The following is a 6836-nucleotide window of genomic DNA, read 5'->3' on the forward strand; positions in this document are numbered from 1 at the left end:
GGGCGCGGCGAGTGGCGGTGCCGAAGGTCGCTCCGCGTGGACACATGATGCAGCCAATGAAGCGGGGGGGGGGGGGGGGGGAAGAGGAGGAGGCGCTGATGCCACAGATGGGACAGCAGGGTGGGCTGAACGTGAGCCGATGTAATTTTATTTCTCAGGAGCGGCGGCGGCGGTGGTGTGGAAGGGACCGACCTGTAGGGGGCACTGTGTATAAAGAATCTGTACAGCAAAAAAAAAACACAAAAAAAACAACAGAAAACAAGACATAGAGCAAGAAAACTAAGGATTCTATTTGTTTTGTTTTTTTCGATGTGCTTTGTTGAGTTCCTGTAACCACACGCTGGTGTTGAGACCAATTCAGATGAAAGTATTGTTTGTGTACTTTTATGGACAGTTAAGATTGGTTGTTTTTGTTGTTTTTCTTGTCATAGTTTCACAGAAAGAGCAGAGTGTATGAGATTATTATGCGTGTGTGTGTATACTTGAATTTATATCTTTGTGAGGTCCGAAAGTACAAACCTGTCTTGTGGGGACATTTTGTCTAGGCTTTAAAGTGCTTTTTGTTTAGGGTTAAGACCTGGTTTTAGGGGTTAGGAAATGCATTAATATCTATGATGTGTCCTCTCTAAGATATAAAAACAAGTGTGTGTGTGTGTGTGTGTGTGACGTGTCTAGTTCCAACAGTGCCTTTTTACTTTTTTGTTTTATTTCCGTTGCCTTGTTTTCTTCATCGGCTGGTGTTCCGTCCAGGGTTCCTACACAAAAGTGCAGTGGGGTATAAAAAAAAAAAACGTCCGGAAAAATGAACATTGTACTATTTTTTCCCCCACCAGATTGCGATCGCAACGCGACGTTTGTGATGTTTACGTTTTGGAAGCTCAAAAACATGAAATCTATGGAACGTGTAGGAGTCCCGAAAACCTCGCTCTCACGGCACATTTAACATATTGTACATAGGTTTTAATATATTTGTGCGTCGCCCCCCCACATTTCTATTTTATTATTTTTTTCCAAATAGAAAAGACACCAGTGCCGCAGCATCCTTTCTGTGTTGGAATTAAATTCTGAAAAATATGTATATGTATATTTATATGTAAATGTATATGCATATACATATGTATATATGTATTGTACATATATATGTACATGTATATATGTATTGTACATATATACGTGTATATATGTACATGTATATATGTATTGTACATATATACGTGTATATATGTACATGTATATATGTATTGTACATATATACGTGTATATATGTACATGTATATATGTATTGTACATATATACGTGTATATATGTACATGTATATATGTATTGTACATATATATGTATGTGTATGCATATGTATATATGTATTGTACATATATATGTATATGTATGCATATGTATATATGTATTGTACGTATATGTATGTATATGTATATATGTATTGTACGTATATATGTATGTATATGTATATATGTATTGTTTATATATGTATGTATATGTATTGTACATATATGTATATATATGTATTGTACATATATGTATATATGTACAGTATATGTACATATATACATATATGTGTGTATATATGTATACATATGTATTTTTGTATATACACATATATATGTATACGTATGTATGTATATATGTATACATATGTATTTTGTATATACACATATATGTATAAGTAAATATATTTTTGCATATACACAGATATATATATATATATGTATACGTATATATGTATGTATTAATTTCAACAAACACAATCATGTGTTTCTTTGGACACGTTTTGGGGGAATTTTGTTCCGGGAACAAGATTTTTTTTTTTTTTTTTACTGTCAGAATGTTTTTGAGATTACTGAGAAGTGCATCATGGGAAGTGTTGTTTCCTGTACAGGGTAATTTAAAAAAAAAAAAGAAGAAGACAGAAAGACAATGTCAGAACCACTAAGATGCAGAAAGCATGTGGAAGATGGACACACACACACACAGTGACATCAGAGAGACTTTCTCCTCGCGTCCACCGGTGTATTTTTACGGCTGCGTTTTGGGGCGTGAGGTTGTGGATTTTGTTGTGACAGTGCTGTAACTCTGTCGGTGTATTTTGACTATCAATGAAACTTTTATTAGAAAAGCAAAAATGTAGGTGGGGTTTTTGTGTCTCGCCGGGAGAGACAAGGCCTGGAGACGACACTCACGCACAGAATCACGTCATCTGAGCAGAGACCCGACGATGTTTTTTAATTTCTTTTTAAATGTTTGTGCAAAATTGTGCATAAATATGGGTTTCAATCACATCCCTTGCAGTTACAGCACCCCAGTTTGTCCCCAGGACCATCATGTCAATTGACATTAGCTATTTAAGTGAAAAAGTTGTTTTTTTTTGTTTTATTTTCTTAAATAGGGGTACATGAGACCCTTATGCATAGTCACTCGTGTTAAAAGTCCAACTTTAGTCAGACTAAGACAAAAGCGTCACGTCCATCAGCGTATTTTAAGATTTTGGAACAGTCGAAGGATGCTTTTCTGATGTAAAGCTTCAACAAAGCTTTGTCGCTGTTGCCTTTTATTCGTCTGGGAATATAAATATAGCTTAAACATCTCCTTTTCTCTCCTTCTCCAGCTCACTGGCTGTGCATAGATGCCTCATCAAACCCCACTTTAAAAAAATACAACTAAAAAACCAGATTTAAATATAGAAATAGTTTAAAAATACTTAATATGCGACCTGGTCATTGATTAATTAACATTTGATGTATTCAATTTGAAGATAATGATAACAATTTGGTCCTATGTATTAATAAAGCCAATACTGTAGCTAGCCACTGGGGGGCGATCTCACCACAGTCTGAGAGACTTGAAATCTGGTTAAATCAAGATAAAAGAAGGAAAGTCTAGGGTATTTTTTTTGAGTGAATATTAAAACGACCAGCCACATGATAACATTACTGTTTTATAGAGTTTCAGTTGAAGAAAAACACACTGAGATGCTTTGTGTTTACTCAACGATTGTTGGTCAGACTTTTATTTTGGTGGGTTTTTTTCTGTTTTGTACGTAAAGAAAACTCGGATCATTTTGAATCAGACTCTTGTCCGGTTCTTAGTGACGATCCGATTGCAGAAATTCTCACTTTTACACCGTTTATCAAATACACTGGGTCTTTAAAAATGCTCGACAGACGTCGCACACGGGAACGCGTGTTTGTTTCCAACGCCCGCGTTCAGACGAGAAAGGATTCTGCAGCACTCGACGTGACAAAAACAAATGTTGCACTGATATATTTAAAGAAAACAAAAAATAGCTATGTGTTTATGATGTTGATTTATGAAAAGAGACAAAGAAAGAAGGTAGAATAAGAGGACAGTGTTGTTGTTGCTTCTCTCCAACACAGTTTCAGGCGACAGTGTTGTGATTCTGAAACTCACTCTGAGATGTTTTTCATTCTCGAAAAAGCTTATATCGTCTCTTTGAAATGTATTTTACTTGGTATAATATTTTACTTTTGTCTTTTTGTACCGTCACTGATGTACGTGCCATTTGTTTTTTTGTTTTTTTTATTATTGTTATTTTTTGTTCCCCTTGTATGACAAGAAAAAATGTTTTATTTTCAGTACTGCTTCTGTAGTTTTGCTGTCTCAGATCCAGTGAAAAAGAAAATTAAAAAAAAAAAAACACAAACAAACACACAATGGGGAAAAACAGTGAGGCCTTATGTGACTAAAAGTATTGTTTGTACTTTGACTCTCTGGTCAGCACCCACACTCGTCCATCCTTGTCGTCCTTCAGACTCTCTGATCATTGACTATTACATTCCAAAGAATTGGATCAAATAAATGTTTTAAGTAAAAAAAATGAAAAAATCTGCTCGGCTGTTTTCGGCTTGGTTTTAAATAATGGTCTGCTTTAAAAATTAAAACCTCCCTGATATCAACCACAACGTTTATTTGCCAGAATACACTTTAAATCTACCTTTAAGTTGTAGTTTCTATCTATCTATCTATCTATCTATCTATCTATCTATCTATCTATCTATCTATCTATCTATCTATCTATCTATCTATCTATCTATCTATCTATCTATCTATCTATCTATCTATCTATCTATCGATAGCGGGTAGGTAGCTAGGTAGGTAGGTACAAACGAATGTAGCTAGCTAGATAGCAGGTAGCTAGTTATCTATCTATCGGGAATGTAACTAGCTAGCTAGATAGCAGGTAGGTAGGTAGGTACGAATGTAGCTAGCTAGATAGCAGTTAGGTCGGTAGGAAGGGGTCGTACCTATGTTCCCCGGGTCCTATGTTCCCCATTTTTCCCAAAAAAGGTCCACTTTGTATGTGACAGGGGAACATAGGACCCTTTTTTTTGAAAAAGGGTAGGGTTAGGGTTAGAGAAAGAGAAAGGGTCCTATGTTCCCCGGTCACATACAAAGCGGGGAACATAGGTACGGTCCCGTACGAATGTAGCTAGCTAGATAGCAGTTAGGTCGGTAGGAATCTATCTATCTGGAACGTAAATAGCTAGCTGGATAGCAGGTAGGTAGGAATCTATCTATCTTGAATGTAACTAGCTAGCTAGGTAGGTAGGTAGGTAGGTAGGTAGGTAGGTAGGTAGGTAGGTAGGTAGGTAGGTAGGTAGGTAGGTAGGTAGGTAGGTAGGTAGGTAGGTAGGAAGGAACCTTCTGTCTGTCTCCTGGTGTCACTCTGGTCAGATCTTCAGACAGGATGAGGACTGGATGAGCAGTGTTTGGGTCCAGAACCACAGGACTGTAGGAGACCACATCCTTCATCTTCTTCCAGTTGTTGAAGGCCAGGTTGCCCAGGTGTTTGGCCTCTCCTCTCAGAGGACAGAGGACCGACCTTCAGTCTGCGTCTGTTTGTGTCTGTGCATGTGTGTGTGAGAGAGAGTGCAGAGTGCTCATACGAAACTTCAGTCGTGTGGCTTTGGTTTAGATGAGGTTTCCTGCACAAGATGATTCCACTGACTTCTCAACAATCTGTCTGTCTGTCTTTTAGTGTTTTACAAGGCAAAATAAGAGAAAATCAGACGACACACGAGGTTGAAATCCAGCAGAGATCAGTGGCTGTGATTGTGTGTGTGAGCGATGTGAGGCATGAGGCTGCGTGGATGCGCGCTGATGTAAAGTGCAGTAACGGAGCTGGTGACTTCATGTGTTATTTGTCCAGCTGGCAGCGTCAGCTGTCGCCCTCTCATCACGCAGCCTTATACAGTGATTATAGAACCTCAGTATGGGAAGATGAGCCGAGTTCACTCAAAGCTGCGCTGAGCAAAAACACAGGGAAGTGTTTGTTGGTTCATGTTGCTATGGAGGAGGAGGAGGAGGAGGAGGAGGAGGAGGAGGAGGAGGAGGAGGAGATCTCTCTGGGTTTTTACTTCTTTAACTTGTTTGCACTGACTGTACAACTTTGTTGTTGCCATTTTGGGGATTAATTATATTTGGGAAGATTTGTAACATAATATTACGGATCTTACGGATTTTTAGAATTTAGATTTATATCATGAAATAATGTGTAAATAATGTATAAATGGTTAAAACGGCCGTGACCCTCATGTGGAGGATAAAGTGGTAGAAGATGGGTGGATGGATGGTTAAAACTATGCTTCTATGGCTGCTTTAAAATTCAGGTACTTTTAAGTGTTTACGTATTTAAAATGACACTTTATGACTGAGATATTTTAAGTCACTATATCGCACTGAAACATGCATCAAGCTGAACTCACTAACACTTGAGTTATGAATTATGCAAACCAGGTTTATTATGAACAGACGTCTCAACCGTTTGGTAGAGGCCTGTATCTGAAATACTGTAGGGTCTAAATAAAAAAAAAATGCTTTTTTCTTGGTGCGTACCTTAAAGGGCTAAAGTGTGGTCGACCAAATGGATGAGTAGTACCATAAAGGGTTAATAAATTGTTTAAAAAGGACTGTGTCGGACTAATATTGGTATCGGTAGGTACTTGAGTTTGTGATATCGGTATCGGCCACAAAAAAGTGGTATCGTCCATCCCTAATTCAAATACTTATATTAGTATTTTGATATTGAGTTGGTCATGACTCTGTGTGGACTTTTGCTTTGTGCACTGAGGCACAGTCGCGTTGGTTTAATTTAATACTTACCAGATGTGGCCAAATACTTTTTTGTTCATATAGTGTCTAGGGTTGATGGAAAACAAAGTCGTAAAAACCACCAGTGAAAGATGCCGTTTGCCTTCAGGGAATCTGTATATACCAATAAAACAGAAGTGGTCTGCCATAAGACTTTTTTTTTTGGGAAGTGTGTGTTTTGAAGCTGACCAACAGCTGAGGTCACGCTGAGGTCACTGGACCCCGGAAACCGATGTATGCCGTGTCAGCTGAGGTTGACCTTTGCTGTGCTGTTTATTCCTCAACTACATTTGAATTGGAAAATGTTTAAGTCAATGACCTAAAAACCTTGTATTACTCGACTACATAGAGATGCAGACACTTGTTTGAAGGTCTTTTAATGCAAGAAGGGTGCTATATACAGTATTATCATAACTAATTAACTGTGCATGTCTCTCATGACATGTTGACATGGACACCAATAATCTGATTATTGACTATATTGACTTATTCTGAATAACAAATTCCATTAGTCACTAATATAATTTTATTATTCCATTATTATATCTCACTATTATTACTACTATATCACAAATAACCAATAATCATGTCAATTATTGGTTGTTTGGTCAATAAAATATAAAAATTTTTTAACCAAACCTCAAAATAATGATATTCTCGTATGTCCTTTTTTGTCCGCCAAACAAAATATTACAGTTCTAAAGGTGCATTAT

This window comes from Microchirus variegatus (assembly GCF_963457635.1).
Source record: "Microchirus variegatus genome assembly, chromosome: 5".
NCBI classification, from domain to species: domain Eukaryota; kingdom Metazoa; phylum Chordata; class Actinopteri; order Pleuronectiformes; family Soleidae; genus Microchirus; species Microchirus variegatus.